Source organism: Aegilops tauschii, chromosome 5 (genome assembly GCF_002575655.3).
Source record: "Aegilops tauschii subsp. strangulata cultivar AL8/78 chromosome 5, Aet v6.0, whole genome shotgun sequence".
Taxonomy (NCBI): Eukaryota; Viridiplantae; Streptophyta; class Magnoliopsida; order Poales; family Poaceae; genus Aegilops; species Aegilops tauschii.
Genome location: NC_053039.3, coordinates 295,628,417 through 295,645,654, shown reverse-complemented (window position 1 = coordinate 295,645,654; position 17,238 = coordinate 295,628,417).

Here is a 17,238-nt window from a genome sequence, read left to right as displayed (position 1 = left end):
CTCATAGTCATAGGAACATGTATAAGTCATGAAGAAAGCAATAGCAATATACTAAACGATCAAATGCTAAGCTAACGGAATGGGTCAAGTCAATCACATCATTCTTTAATGATGTGATCCCGTTAATCAAATGACAACTCATGTCTATGGCTAGGAAACTTAACCATCTTTGATTCAATGAGCTAGTCAAGTAGAGGCATACTAGTGACACTTAGATTGTCTATATATTCACACATGCACTAAGTTTTCGGTTAATACAATTCTAGCATGAATAATAAACATTTATCATGATATAAGGAAATATAAATAATAACTTTATTATTGCCTCTAGGGCATATTTCCTTCATCTCTATGCCGATTACTTTGATTATACCGCACTCTTCAAACCACATCAATTTCATCGCCGATTCCGAATGAGGAGACATGTGTTCAATCGTATTCGGGAGGGAGTGGTAGGATACGACCCATACTTTGAGTGCAAAGAGGATGCCCTTGGTAAGCTTGGCTTCTCTTCTTATCAGAAATGCATTGTGACTATCCGCATGAAGTTTGCTCAAATGCAGGAGAGTGCTAGGAAGGATGTGGAGCGTGTTTTTGGTGTGCTTCAATCTCGATGGGGTATCGTTCGAAACCCTGCATTGACATGAAGCACTCAGAAGCTTTGGGAGGTGATAACTGATTGTGTGATCACGTACAACATGATCGTGGAGGATGAGTGTGGTGATAGCATCTACGACCAAGGGTTTGATTTTCAGGGTGAAAATGTTGAGTCTAAGCACCCACCTCTTGCAACCTTTGAACAATTTTTCCAATTTCATCATGAAATGCGTGATTGGCAGACTCATGTGCAACTTCGGTATGACTTGGTTGAGCACATGTGGACTCATATTGGCAACCAGTAGACCTGTCGGTTTAATCTCTTTTCGTGCAAACAAATTGCGATTAGGTTGTAAAGACTATTTGATATTGTTTTTTATTTCGATTGGGTTGTAAGACTATTTCCGATGTGGAACTATTTGCTATGTTTGATTTAAACTATTTGATATGCTTGATTTTAGTATAAATGGCCTCCGGTGACCGAAATGCGGCCGCGCGTTGGACGCATGGCCGGCGCATCCTGAAATCTGGATGGACACTGTTCCATTGCCATTTCAAAAGGACGAACGGACAAAACGGGCGTCCGTTTGTGGTCGTGCTTGCCCTAAACACAAACAGATGGAGGTTTTGCCCAGCAAAACTCATTCTGGCAAATTTTTCTTCAGACTCGGATTTGAGCTAAAAAATACACCAAAAGTACACCCATCTCTCATCTCATCTGCCTGGCACCGTTCGGACCGCGGGGGGTTGAACTGTCACGTTGTATGAGCACCTTGTAATGTCATTCTGTTGTAACAGTAGATGCTAGAGTGTAGGGCGTCCTGGTCAATCACCACTATCCCATCGTGGCCCTGCATGTAGGGATCACGCCATGTATATCTACCTGTAACTGAACCAGTGAATGTATGCGGGATTCACAATTCTTGTCTCCTGAGAGGATTCCACCGCGGCCAGAGTAATGAAGATGACCGGCGGGGCTGTGCCATGGGAGGCGGCGGCTACGGTGGCGATGGGGGCGGCGTGAGTTCTCGATCGAGATGGAGAGGGGTCATGGATGGGCCTGGAGAGGCGTCACGTTGATTGTTCGCTGAGATGGGCTTCTGCCGAATCATGCGGATGGCCCAATCAACCAGCGCACTTCGTTTTTTCTTCGGGAGCAGCGTCCCTCTAGGACAGCCGGCCCACTTGCTGGGAGACGAGGGAAACGACACACTAATGAAGATCAGACGGTCAGCAAATGTTAGATCGAGAAAACGGACGGTTAAAAACGCAAATCGCTGAGAGAGCTCGCTTTAGGCTCGGTTTTACTGTCCTTAATGTTTGAGCTCAAGTACAGTGATTGCAACTTGCTGGCAAGGTCCGCGGGAAGTGCAGCTACACGTGTAAATGAGCAAAGTGTCAAACTTTGTAAAGGTAGCCATGTGCCTCCTTTTATAGAGAAAGGGGTCATCATAGTGGCAAAACAGACTTTACACAAGGCAAATAGTGGCTACAATGCTAAATACCTAACTCTGACGGGTTAGAACAAACGCATTAAATGCGCCGTGAGGTGTCAGCTCGGGACGTTTGCCGACAATGATCTCCTCTCCTTCTGTGTTGTTCGCCCAACTACCTACTATTATCTTGACATGCCTCTAGGACAGGTGTCATTAAAGTTGTATCTTCGGTGGAAAGAGCGAGAAGGGAGGGGGGAGAGAGCCCCCCTCCTTCTCCTTATTCCTTGGCGTTCTCCCTTGGTGGGAGAACGGATTCCCCTCTGGTTTTGGTGCCCATGTTTGCGGAGGATGAGAGCCTCCTCTGAGATGAGATCTGACTTGAGGGGGGGGGGGGGGCTGTTTTATGGTTTGATGAATCTAAGTCACGCCATTGTTTTTTTTAGCATTCCCGGGGATTCATAACTCTAAAAAACCCCGACATTCTTATGGCGGTTGAGAAACTTCAGGAGCAATCTTGCATTGAAAAAGAGGGTCCAGAAGCTTTGTGCGGCCTCCAGGCGCCCCCTAGGCGCCCAGGGCCCGGAGGCTCCCCGAGAGGGCGCTTAAAGCCCCTGGGCACCTCTAGGTGTCTTCCGATGCAAAACTTCATAATCTATTTTTTGATGTTTCTAACATACAAAAATAGGAACTCGCACCGGGCACTTGATCAATATGTTAATCCAATTAAAATGATAAAAATTATGCCCAAAAGCATGTAAAAATGGTAACATAATGACATGGAACTACTTACTTTTGTGTTAGAAAATTAAAATGGAATTTGTTTTTTTTTTGGAATGGATCTTCTTGACTCAAATTTTATTACTAATTTTACACTACTGTATGATTGTTTTTACAAATTATGGAAATTGCAAGCTCTACGAAATTGTGATGCAAATTTTGTTCATCATTTGATTTATTTTTTATTCAATTTTCTCCTTATTTAAGTAATACTAATACCTTAATTGATTCTGCCCTAGAGTAAAATTTATTTTTATTTTACCATGTCTTTGTTCATTGATGGTTAGTTGATTTCCTTTGACAGTTGGATTTCTCCTATAGTTTGCATGACCTTACTTAATTTTGTGTTAGGAACTTAAAATGAACATAATTTTTATAAATTATAAACTAGAATCAAAATTATTATTGTTAAAGCTACACTATTATATGCTTGCACTTGCATATTTTGGAAAAATGCAACTCTATGAAATTTGATGCAAAGTTTGGTCATCATTTCTTCTTCTCTTATGATTAGGGTAATACAAATATCCTTAGTTCATCCTGCCTTGGAATGTTTTTTATTATTATGTTTTTTATAGAAGCTTAGTCAATTTTGTATGGCAATTAGATTTCTCATATATTTGTGCATGTGACAGAGTATTTGATGTTGCAACACTGTGACACTAATTTATTTTGTGTTAGGAACTTCAAATAGAATTATTTTTAATTGATCTATTTGAAATATAATTGTTATTAAAGTTCCACTAGTATATGCTTACACTTGAAATTCGTGAAATAGTGTAAGTTCTATGAAATATGTTGCAAATTTAGTCATCATTTGCTTTGACTTTTTCTTCATTTTCTTCCCTATGTTGGGCTAACAAAAATACTCTTAACTCGTTCTACTTTAGAATAAAACTTTTATTTCTGTATTATTATATCTTTGTTTATTGATGCTTAGTCCATTTTTCGGTCACTAAGTTTTGTACTATATTTGTGCATGCGGCAACATATCTGATGTTGTAATTTTGACACTACTTAACTTTGTACTATAAACTTAAAGTGGAATCCATTTTTTATTAATCGACTTGAATCATAATTATTATTAAAGTTGCACTACTTTACCCCTTTTCTTGCACATGACCGAATAGTGCAAGTTCTCAATATATTCTAGTTCTCGCATATAATAACAGAGTTTGGCAATTAATATGAATGATTGTTCGTGTTAGCCACATTGTATATACAATTTTTATTCTGTTCTCGTTTCTTTATTTTAAAACCAATCTTGTAATTCATTCTTCCAAAGAAAAAAATTTGTTCTTTGTTATTTTGTTAACACCACGCCTAGAATTGTTTTTTCCTTAGAAATGGTCACATTCTTCTCTCTTCTGTTTTTATTAATTTATTTCTTGAGGTCACACCATGCCTATAATTCTTTGTTTTCTTATATTGCATTTTTTATTTGGTTTTTGTATCCCATGATTTTGTCTTGCTTATATTGGAGTTAATTCTATTTTTTGCCTTTTGTTCATTTTCAACAAAAATGTTTTGACATTTCTTAATTATAGATTGTTCGACTCACTAATTTAAATGAACATTTTTTAATTTGTCAAAAACTATTGTTTAATTTTCAACAAATAAATAAGTGTACTATATTATAGTTATGGTTAATTTCCGTCTTCTATGCCTCCATTTATCCTTATAACTACGGAGTAATATACATGTCAAAGCAAAGCATATATGCATTGTGATGCTTATGCTGTGACTTGAATGTATAATGTGTGGCCATGGACAGAGGAAAATATCTAGTGGTAGTAGTAGATCACCACGGCTATGTCTCACCTGTTGCGATTCGTAATAGTATCGACTATGGGCGGGCGACTACGGGCCGACCCATTAGCTATTTTATATATTCGATGCCTTCTCTCGTTTTCGTCAGGGTCGCTTCATTTGATCAGTACAGTCCGTTTTTCTTTGATTTTCTTTGCTTTTTTGCTGGTTTTCTTTTTCCTACGTTATGCTTTCAATATTATTTGTTTTTTCAGTGGTTTTCTTTGGTCTTTTTATTTTTCTTCTTTATACTTTGCTGTTCTTTGTTTCTTTCTTGGATTCTTTGGTATCTTCTCTTTTCTTTTTGTTTCTTTCTCAGTTTTTTTGGTTTTTGTTCTTTCAACACATGTCTACTCTTACATACATATTGTACATTTTTTATATACACGTAAAAAATCATACATTTGTAACATTATTTAAATACAGTACATGTTTAACACTAAACATGTTTTGAATGTATTTTTCAAATACATGTTGAATTTTTTTTTGAATGTTAAAAAATATTTTCCGTATTGTGTAAAAAGAATTATATATTGTACAAACATTTTTTGAAAATGTCACAAACACGTTTTTGAAACTTGTGAAGATTTGTTTTGTAACGTGCATTTTTTGGAATGTTTGAAACAATTTTTTTGAAAGACACGAGCATTTTTTTACACTTATGTAAACGTTTTTCTAAATGCCATGTACATTTATTTTAAAAGTGTGACATTTTAGAATTGTCACAAAAAAAATCGTACATGGGATTCATATTTTTCGCATACATGATTGACATTTCTAATTTTGACATTCCATTTATACATTTTCGTATACAACAGAAACATTTTTCTATACACGTTTAGAATTTCCAAATGCAAGTTTAACAAATAGATTATTTAAAGTGTTTTTGTAATATATATATATATATATATATATATATATATATATATATATATATATAATATGTCGAAATATAAAAAAAGAGAAAAATAGAAAATAAAAATGTGAAGAAACAATGCACATGACATCACCATGACATCAGCATGGCACCACAGCTGGTTACTGGGGAGGCCCAATTTTAGCTCCCTGCAGCGAGCCGTTCGTATGGGTTGGAACGGGAGGCACATAGTTCACCGATTTGACAAAAGTTCATCTTTTTTTTTAGAAAAACACGAAAAGGAAAAAAATCATTAATTTTTCTTAAAAAACACGCATTTAGAAGAAAAAACAAAAAAACCCCAAATAAAACCGCATTGTTAAATGACCAGCGAACTGAAAAAACCAGTTTGGGAAGCTTCTGGAACTTCCCAAAACTGGAGGAGCCCCGCAACTGAATAGGGAAATAAATTGAAGGAAAGAAGTTACAAAACATGAGTCGATCGCTGGCGGGCCTGTTCTGAAGTCCTCCCAACTCTCCCAACTCCAAAAATTTCAGCTTCCCAATCCAGCTTCTCACTCTACATAGCGAATTGGGTCCGTTCGGCAGCGGAAACAGCTTCTCCGTCGCCACTTTGGGCTATTAGCGGCATATTGGGCTGGATGGAAATCGCCCGATGGGCCAAGCATGCAGCCCAAAAGAGAACGAGAGGCGTGTTTCTGCACGAGGTAAGAGCCACAAATACACATGAGGTATCACACCTGGACAACCTTGAAGGTTGAGATTCTTGGTTACTCTGTTTATCATCTTGATGTGTCTGTTGAGGAACAAGATGCAGAGAAGTGGAGGATGACTTGCGTTTATGGTGAGGCACAAACACACATGAGGCATCACACCTGGACAACCTTAAAAAACATTAGCACTTTGAGCGATCTTCCCTGGCTTTGTTTGGGTGATTTTAACGAGGTGTTACGTCCAGATGAACATCAAGGAGTTGGTCAACGCAGCAACCCTCAAATCCAAGTCTTCAGGGAAGTTCTTGACATTTGCATGTTGCTTGATTTGGGATACAAATGCAATTTTTGGACATTTGAGAAGAAGGTAACAGGTGGTAGCTATACGAGGTGTAGACTTGACAGATGAAGTGTAAGCCCATTCCAAGTTATTGTGCTTTGAAGCTAGGCATATTAGTGCTTACACTTTATGAAAAGATCGAGGGAAAAATCAAACAGTTATTGTGCTTTGAAGCTAGACATGATGAAGGCATACGACAGGTTGGAATGGGCCTAACTGCGAGGTATCATGACTAAACTGGGATTTGATCATCACTGGATAGATGTGGCCATGGGCATGGTCTCTTCAGTCTCATTCTCTGTTTGTTTTAATGGCGAGAAGCTTGATTCTTTTTTACCATCACGCGGTATCCGGCAGGGAGACCCAATCTCCCCCTACTTGTTCTTGATTGCAGCAGAGGGCCTTTCGTGCCTCCTTAAATCAAGTTCTCAGTCGTCTCTGACAGGTATCCATGTGGCACCCACGGCTCCTACCGTTAACCACCTCTTGTTTGCAGATGATAGCCTGCTGTTATTTAAGGCGAGTGGGGAGAGTTCAACTACGGTGTCAAACCTACTTGATACATATTGCAATGCTTCCGGACAGCGGATTAACAATGAGAAATCCTCAATTTTTTTCAGCAAGGGTTGCCCGGTGCAGGTGAGAGAAATTGTCAAGAACAATCTACAGGTACACAATGAGTCCTTGAGTGAGCGCTACCTGGGCATGCCGACAGACGTTGGCCACTCAAAGAATGGTACGTTCAAATATATCCGGGATCGTGTTTGGGAGAAAATCAAAGGGTGGATGGAGAAATTACTATCAGCTGCTGGCAAAGAAGTTTTGATCAAATCTGTTGCACAAGCTATACCGGTGTACTCTATGTCTTGCTTCAGATTGCCATGAGGTTTATGTGAGAGCATAATGTCACTTATCCGACAATTTTGGTGGGGCTCCAAGCATGGTAAGAGGAAGCCTAGTTGGGTTGCGTGGGATATAATGACTCTACCAAAGCACTTGGGGGGCCTAAGATTCAGTGACATGGAGATTTTTAACCTTGCACTTCTGGCAAGGCAGGCATGGTGTACCCTTACAGATAGCTCTTCGCTGAGTGCCCGTATTCTCAAGGCAGTATATTTTCCACATTGTTCTCTCCTCCAAGCCGAACTTGGGCCGCATCCATCCCAGATTTGGCGGGCGATATTGGATGGCCATGACATCCTTGCACAAGGGGTCATTAGGCGTATTGGAGATGGAGAGACAACGGATATCTGGAGGCATAACTGGATCCCACGCGACGGCATCAAGCGACCCATCAATTCACTTGTTCATAATCCGCCGGAGAAGGTGGTGCAGCTCATAGATGCAACGTCGGCAACATGTAATGAGAATTTGGTACGTTCACTATTTACTCATTTTGATGCAGAAGAGATTCTACGGATTCCTTTATGCACACGTCGTGTGGGGGATTTTTGGGCTTGGCATGAGGAGCCTCGAGGAACTTTCAGTGTTCGCTCAGCTTATCGGATGATACTAAAGATGAAACATAGTAGGGAGGCTTTATATGAGGAGGATGGAACATCCTACGAGCAACAAGAGACAAAGAAGTGGTCCATGATCTGGCACATGCAAGTTCCATCCAAACTCAAGGTTTTTGTGTGGCGGCTGGTTCGTCAATCCATGCCAACGGGTTCGCTCCTCAAACACCGTCACATGGCAACAGAGGATACTTGCTTGATATGTGGGGCAGTTGACACTTGGAAACATGCTCTTATTTCATGTCCGATGGTGGCGAGTGTATGGGCGTTGTTGGCCCTAGAGGAGTTGGTGCAGCATATGGTGGATCGAGAGGAAGTATGCCCGAAGGAGTGGTTGTTTTCTATGCATGAAATATTGACGAAACAACTCTTTGATCGGCTAGTGGTGACGCTTTGGGCGATATGGGCTGCCAGGAGGAAGGCAATTCACGAGAATATATTTCAGCCACCTTATCATGTCGACAGTTTTATAACTAAATATTTAGGTGAGGTAAAGTGACCAACTCTAGGCATCCATCGATTGTCACTCCAACCAGCGCCAGACCGGGGCGATGGATAGCCCCGCCCGCAGGGGAGGCGAAGTTCAATGTTGATGCGGCGGTGACCAGGTATGGTGGAGCAGTTGGGGTGATTTGCAGAGATGATAGGGGTATGTTCATGGGAGCATCGACTCTTTCTTTCAAATACATTGTGGATCCCCCGACGTTGGAAGCTCTCGCCATCAGAGAAGCGCTCGCTTTGGCGGATGATCTCTATTTGAGGCGCATACAAGTTGTATCGGTCTGCAAAACGGTGGTGCATGACTTAAAGAAGGAGAACTTGGCGAGCTATGGAGCTGTTATTCATGAAATAGTTGAACATTCTTTAGCATTTGATTTTTGTAATTTCAGTCATGAGTTTAGGAGCTCAAACTTTAAAGCTCACAACTTAGCGAAGCATGCTTTATCTCTCGGTGGTGTCCGCCATGTTTGGTTAGGACACCCCGAAAACTTACCATCCGTCCCTGTAAACATTGTGACGAGTCAATAAAAGCTTCGCGACGTTGTCTCAAAATAAAAGGTAAGAGCCACGAGCCTGTTTTCACGAGGAAAAAGAAGGGAGGAGAGAGATAAAATGAAACGTTTTGTTCACTTCGAGGTGGCAAACTTCATCTGTTGTGGTCTCTTATATTGGTGAGCTTGAGCAGATTGCAACACCTGACATGACAAGTGCACCTGTGACTAGATCTGCGGCCCCTAGAAGCTGGCTTGCTTTACCAGTGGGAGTGGCAAAAATCAATGTGGATGGTGCAGTTTTGCGCAACAGGCGGGGTGGGACTGTCTCTGCTGTTTGCCGAGACCACACAGGGCTATATTTGAGATCCTCGGCGGTTGTGTATCAGGGTATCACCGATCCCACCATCTTAGAAACTTCTGCATGCAGGGAGGCTCTAGCCCTAGCAGAGGACTTTCAGATGACAAATCTTATAGTTGCATCGGACTGTCAAGGTGTGATAAATGATATCCATCAGGGGACAAGAGGTCCACACTCGGCCATTATACATGAAATAATGAGCCGTAGAGACAGTTTTACTTCGGTCTTTTTTTCTTCATGAGCGTAGAAACCACAATTTCGAGGCTCATATTCTCGCCAAGTTTGCTTGTAATCTAGGATTACGACGTCATATTTGGTTGGGCATTCCACATGACCGTCGTCTTGTACCTATGAACATTGTTTAATTAATAAAGTGGCGAGATTCCTCAAAAAAAAAGTTTTCAGTTAACTCAGGACAACTAGCTTCAATGCTTCAATGCTGTTTGTTGGATGTGAATTTTAGGAATTTTACGGTTGAGGAAAAGATCAACTGAAACAAATAAATTTTTTAGGCAGCAGAACCATAGGCGCTCCCAAGTTTTGGCATTGATTCGTTGTATTTTTTAACTTTAGACACTAAAATGATCATCACCCACAACATCATGCATCACTGATGTATTTGATTCAATTCACAAAGCCAACGACTCACGAGACCACGTCACACACCGACAGTATAATAAGGCACGAGGTCGCTCACCGGCCAGAAGGTGACCGGTTCTGATTTCTGAGATTTGCGCGGAACTTGCGGGATTTTGTCGTTGGGGACTTGGTTGATCAATGTGTCGTGCAGTGTGATATTGTCATCACACTTGCATGGCCTTGCAGAAGATAATGCTACTCACGGTAAACAAATGTGCAGCCGGCTGCTATATCTGTGTCCATGAGTACATTACTACGACATTCTTTGACTTAGCAGCACACAAAGGCGTCGTACGAAAGTGACCGGCCATGCTGCGTATGCGTGCTATAAAATCAGTTGGGGTATGGGAGGAGTTACGTTTAAAATTTCAATAGTAGGTGGTGAAATTTTAATAGGACGTGGTGAGGTTCAGATCAGGGCTTCTTACCCCACCAACTATACATGATATACCTAATACATATTCTTTAACGAAAGATAAGAAGATTGAAATCACAGTACAGCGACACGGTAACAAATGTGCACAACCGACGTGCGTAGTGCATCTCAATCAAAAGATGGGTCATGGTTGCAATTTCTCGGGGTGAAGCCTTCCACTCTAGCAAAAATATTTAAAGATATATACTCGGTTTACAAAAAGTGCGAGCATAAAAACTATCAACCCATCTTTCTCTTTCCTCCTCCACAACAAAAGCCCCTTCTTGTTAGTAGTTGGGGCTGTGTGACGGCGGCGATGTCCCTTACTAGGAATAATCTCTCCCACGTTCTATCCCCATCTTGATGATGCATTTAGCATTGTCGAAGGGCGTGTGGCGGCGTGTCTCCGTCGGATTTCATGGATTTGATCGGCGTAGGTCTTCTGTGGATCTGTTTGGATCCGGTCTTCGTTCGTCTTCGTTTGTGCGTTTACAAGTTTGATCCTTCTAATATATGATTTTCTTCGTTGGTGATGGTTGCTGCTTTGGTGTGCTCGTCCTATGGGGCCCTAGCACGACGACTTCCCGACTGTCTAGTACAACAAGGTTGGCCGGCTCCGGTGAGGGAGGGGCAATGATGACGGCGCTCCTTCGGCTCGCTCCTGTGCTTGTAGTCGTTGCCAGGTGGTCCACAAACATGCTTGTAATTTTTATTAACTATGTTATTCTTTGTATTGCGATCATTGAAAATGAATAGATTGGAAATTTCCTGCAAAAAAACCGGGGGAGGGGGGTACTAGACCAGACTTTTCAAAACTCTATATATCCGCACAGCATTTTAGACCGCACTTTAAAAGTTGGAGCCTTTAGGGCAGCTCCCCCCTAAAACGGGTCGGGTATCAGTCTGCGGACCGGACTAGACCAGTCCGCGAAGAGTTATACAGGAGCCGGCCATCCAACTTTGTCCCCTAAATTTTTTGGCCTGTTTTTAACTTCGCAAGCTTAAATAACAACATATCAAATCATAGATGATTGAAAATATTGAAATGCAACATTTGTTCTAATTTAAATATTATAATCCAACTAAGTTTTCAAATTAAATTAGTTCAATCTTGAACTCAACTAGCACATATGTTCTAGTTGTCCCCTTTAACCGCCAATGAATGCTCAATCAAATCTTCCATGAGTTGCTCGATGTCGAATTTATTGATGCATACGAATAAACCCATCAAACATGGCTGAATTCTGATATGAAAGTTGAATAAGATCACATATGTTCTCAAATTCAAGAGTTGTGTGAGCATCTTCACCTTCATTTTTCATGATCGTGTTGTGCGTGATCGCACAACGTGTCTTTGGAAGTTGAATAAGATTACCTATTGAAAGGATCGATATGGTGAATAGGCGACTAACAACTTTTAGCTTCTTCTAATAATTTTGGCTTAACAATAAAATAGGTTGTCTAGATATGCAACTAGATGGACAACCTATATGGCAAGCTCAGTCACAAAAAAAATGCAAGCACAAGATATAACCACAGTACAAACTTGCACAAAGTAAAGGAAAGAAGTAACCACAAGTGGGGTCGATGGAGACGAGGATGTGTTACCGAAGTTTTTTTTAACGAAAATGCTGAGTGCAGCTTTTCATTGATATTTGGGGGGTTTAGAGGAGTTTGTTACAAGGGATGTACAAGTCCAACACAACCATTGGACAAGCCCTACACCAGTACAATTACATGATTGAAACGCAGGCCCTTAGTCAGGCTCCCTGGGTCTATTCAGCAAGGAGCTCGCGTTGCCTCTTCCTGCAGTTCGCCACACGCTTGCCTCCTCAATCAGCTTCTCCACCACTGTCCTGGCCGGTGATTGTTGGTTCCGGAAGATTCTAGCATTACGTTCGTTCCAAGTGGACCACCAAACTAGTTGCACCAGGGCACTCCACTTCTTCTTTGGCACCGCAGGACACACAGTAGAGGTGTGTTCTATCCATTGTGATAGTGATTCCGTGGCAGGAAGGGGGCGAGATCTTGCGGCAGGCTGCAATGGCGAAGGACGGCTTGCCAAATCTGCAGCGTGAAAGGGCAGGTAGCCAACAAGTGGACGGCATCTTCCATTGGCCCGGCACACAAGGAGCAAGCTGTGTTATGGGGCCATCCCTTCTTAGCTAGTATGTCAGCATTATTGCATCGCCCAAGCATTGCCAACCATGCGAACAGCTTGCACTTGCCAGGTGCATCGGTGTTCCAGACGAAGTCAGCGAAACCACTCCTGGTGCATCCCTCGAACTGGATAAGGTAAGCTGATTTGGCCGTGTAAATCCCGTTGGCAGTCCATCTCCACCGCACCTGGTCATGCTCCGTCGAAAGGGCAGTGTTGCTGATCCCTTCCCAAAGGGCCAAGAATTCCCTGCTGGCCTGCAGAGGGAGGTTTTGCTTGAGATTCCTCACCCACCTGCCATCCCCAAGGGCATGGGCAACAGTGAGGTTCTTCCTCGTGCATTGCTTGAAAAGCGGAGGGAAGGCCTGTTGAAGGCAGCCACCTTTGAACCATGGCTCTTTCCAGAAGAGGATGCGCTCACCATTGCCGAGCTGGAAATCAACCGAGGCATTGAAGAGGGCTTTGACGGTGCTATCAATTGGGAGCTCTAGTCCAGCCCAAGCCTTGTTGTTGTCGGTCCAGGACTGCCATAACCATCGCATCCGTAGAGCCCTGCCATGAGCCATCACGTTAGTGATGCCGAGCCCGCCGAGCTCCTTCGGCCTACAGACAGTCTTCCAGCTGATAAGACACTTCCCGCCAGATACCACCTCGCTGCCCTCCTAGAGAAATCCACGCCGTACCTTGTCGATCAGCTTTGCAAGCCAAGTTGGCAAGACCAATGCAATCATCTGGAAGATCGGCATGGCCGAGAGCACTGTTCTGACCAGGTCAAGCCTCCCGTCCATGGTAAGTAAGGCCATCTTCCAGCCCTTCGTCCTGTTGATGAGTTTGTCGCATATTGGTTGGAGATCATTCTTCTTAAGCTTTTTATCTGCAAGGGGCGTGCCGAGGTAGGTGCAGGGGAAGTGCTTGATCGGGCAGTTCAGGTCTTGTAGCAATTCTTGCGCAGATTTGTCCCTGCGCAGCAGATGGAGGACACGGATGACTTTGCAAGGTTCGTGCGCAGATCCGTGGCATCACCGAACAGCTTTAGGATTTGGCTCACGGCAAGAATCTCGCGCTGGCAAGGGTTGATGAACAGAACCTCATCGTCCGCGTATAATGATGCTCGGAACGACAATTTTTGGTCTCCAATAGGGCCCAGAATCCCCATGTTCGCTGCCTTGTCAATCAGGACTACCAGGCAGTCCATCACGAAGATGAATAGGAGTGGAGAGAGGGGGTCTCCCTGCCTGAGTCCCTTCATTAGATCGATCTTCTCGGAGAGCTCACCGTTAACAAGAATTCTTGTGGAGGAGGTACTGAGCAGTGCAGACAAGCAGTTGGTGAAGTTTCTCCCAAAACCCCTTGCGGTCAACAGTTCAAGCAGGAACTCCCAGGACATCGTGTCGAAGGCACGTTGAATGTCAAGCTTCAGCATGAGCGCAGGTGTTTTGGAGCGCCGGAAAGCCTTGGCCAGGTCGCTGACGTAGCAGAAGTTGTCTTGGATGGCTCTGCCTTTGATGAAAGCATTCTGACATGGCCCAACCAGATCGTTCATCCTCCTTTGGAGCCTAGTCGCTAAGATTTTGGTGATCAGTTTGGCGAAACTATTTACAAGGCTGATCGGCCTATAATCCTTCATGGTGGCGGCCTCGGCACTCTTCGCTAGCAGGAACATGGTAGTCTGGTTCAGGTGGTGGAGGTGGGTCGTCGTGTTGGTCTTCACAGCCCTGATGGCTGCCGCTAGGTCTGCCTTGATAATCGGCCAACAACGTTTGTAAAACAGGCCAGTGAAGCTGTCGGGCCCGGGCGCTCTATTGTCATCGAGCTCCGATATGTTGGCAAGGATCTCCTATTCCGTGATGGGCGCATCCATGTCAGCAAGACCAATCCTTTCGTATCCGAGCCCATGTAGGTTAAGCCTCATTGGCCTTTGTTCCTTGGATCCGAAAATTGGCTCGAAGAAGGAGTGGAAGGCTTTCACCTTTGTCTCCTGGTCAGTAACTGTGACCCCGTCCACCTGCAGCTTGAGGATGAAGTTTTTGCGTCTCCGCGCCGTTGCTTTGGCTCGAAAGAAATTCGCTCCTAGATCTCCTTCTTTTATCCCTTTTACCCTTGATTTCTGCCGCCAAATTGCCCTGTCTAGCACGGCATATCCGAGGCGCTGCATCTTCAAGCTGGCCCTGAATTGCCTCTCCTCTGCCGTAAGCGGCCTCTGATCCATAGCCCTGTCGAGCTGCCCGATGATCTCACTGGTAACGGCCGCCTTCAGCTTGATGTTGTTGCGGAATTGGGCCTGCCAGTGTTGAAGCGCTTTGGCCGTGGCCTTGAGCTTCCCAGCGAACTGGCCAACAGGGTCTCCGGCCGTCGCCCCCCTGCCATGCGCTACTGACCACCTCCTCGAAGCCCTCCAGCTTGATCCAATGGTTCTGGAATCTGAAGCATCTCACCTGCCGGAAAGCAATCTCACAGTTGAGCAACAAAGGATAGTGGTCTGAGATTTCTGAGGATAGCGCATGCAACATGCAGTCGGGCAGCAACTCCTCAAAATCTCCATTGATGAGTATACGGTCCAATTTCACCATTGTGGCCCGATCTTGCTCGTTACTCCATGTGTACCTACGGCCATGTAGGTCAAGGTCCTTCAGCTGCAACTCGTTGATAAAACTCCTAAAAGCTGTGATGCATCGACGGTTGATCCGTGGGTTTTTCTTGTCGGCGGCCCGTGTGATGAGGTTAAAGTTCCCAACCAGCGCGAGGGCAGCTCCAGTTGGAATCGAGTTTTGCACCGTATGCCTGAGCTCATGAAGAAACTGCAGCTTCTCTTCCCAGCCCTGCGACCCATAGACACTGATGATCCCAAACGGTTCTCCTTTGGCGTTGCTCCCAGTCACCGCGACGGAGTGTGTTAGCACCTTGATACCGGGGAGAGAGTAATGGTTTCCCTTCCAAGCCAGGAGCACACCCCCTCTGGAGCCCTCCGCGGGCAGGTATGCAAACTCCGAGAAATCATTGCCACGACATTGGGCCACCATAGCTCTATCACTACAAAAAAAATACACTTCCGTGATGATACGTGTTTGTCACAGTAGGTCGCGTTTTCTGTCATGCATGTACATCCATGACAAATTTATGACAGAATCAAGATAGTCATACCTGTGCTGTCGTAGAAGTGTTCCATGACATTGCCAAAATTATCATCACGGAAGTGTCCACTTCCGTGACGATAAATTGCGCGTCACAGAAGTGCTTTTGTCAAGGGTGACCGACACGTGGCATCCACCGTAACGGAACACCGTTAAGCTATCGGGTCGGGTTTTGGATCCGATAACCCGTTAACAGCCCCGACCAATGGGGATTTTCCACGTGTAAAATCATCATTGGCTGGAGGAAACACGTGTCGGCTCATCGTTGGGACAGATGTCATCCACTCATTGGACGGAAGGCGCCTATGATACGTCGACACGTGGCACGGCCTAACAGAGGCCCATTCATGTGAAAAGGCCGGCCCGTTTGACTTGGTCAAAAGGTGGCGGGCCTGCCCATGGAAAGCCTGTTAACGGCCTGTTCGCATATAGCCCATTTACAGCCGCTAACCCAAGGCCCGTTACGCCCTATCCGAATTAGGCCCAGTAGCGTCATCTAGGCCATCCAATATGATTCCAGCCCATTTTCACTTCTGGCGCATGTATGGCCCATGACGTCTTTCGACCCATATGAGGCCCTATGTACTCTTGGCCTATTAACGGCCCGTGGTGAAACTGGCCCGTAATGAACAGTGTATCACTTTACACCCATTAACGGCCCGTGGTGAAACTGGCCCGTAATGAATAGTGTATCACTTTATACCCATTAACGACCCATTATTCCCTTGGGCCGTTTCCAGCCCATGTTATCTTTCAGTCTTCTCAGAGCCCATTTATTCTTGGGCTCATTTCTAGCATTCGTTTACTTACGGCCCCTTACTGTCATTTTCTGCTTGTGGGCCAAATTCAGCCCGTGGTTACAGTCGGCCCGTTTGTGGTTCGTTAATACGTTGGGCCGTTTTCATAGCGTCATCAAATACGGCCTATTAACGATGGCCCGTTATGGTCGGCCCATGAACGGACGTTTCCAACTCTAGCCCGTTTACGGCCATAATGCGGTCTGTTTGGCCCATGTTTGGCCAATCGATCATACGACCCGTATAAGGCCCATTGATGATACGGCCCGCAGAAGGCCCATTGTTTCTACGGCCCGTAGAAGGCCCATTGTTTCTACGACCCGTAGAAGGCCCACTATTTCTACGGCCAGTAGGAGGCCCAGTGTCACTACAGTAAATATTAGCCCATGGTTATTGTGGCCTAGTTTTAAAAAATAGGTTATTGCAGCCACTAGCTAACCGCGGAAAAAGAACTGCAATGACTACAAACAAACAAATAAACAAGACAACAAGGAAATAAATAAGCAAGGAACTAACGCTAGGCTATCACGGCTATTACACATATTACATCCACTGGGCATCAAAGTTCGCCACCAGTGCAAATATAGGGAACAAAGCAGCATATCATATACACTGGTTGTCAAAGTTGGTGACCAGCGCAAATAAACGCCGCAGCAAAACAAATCCAGAACTGAAACCA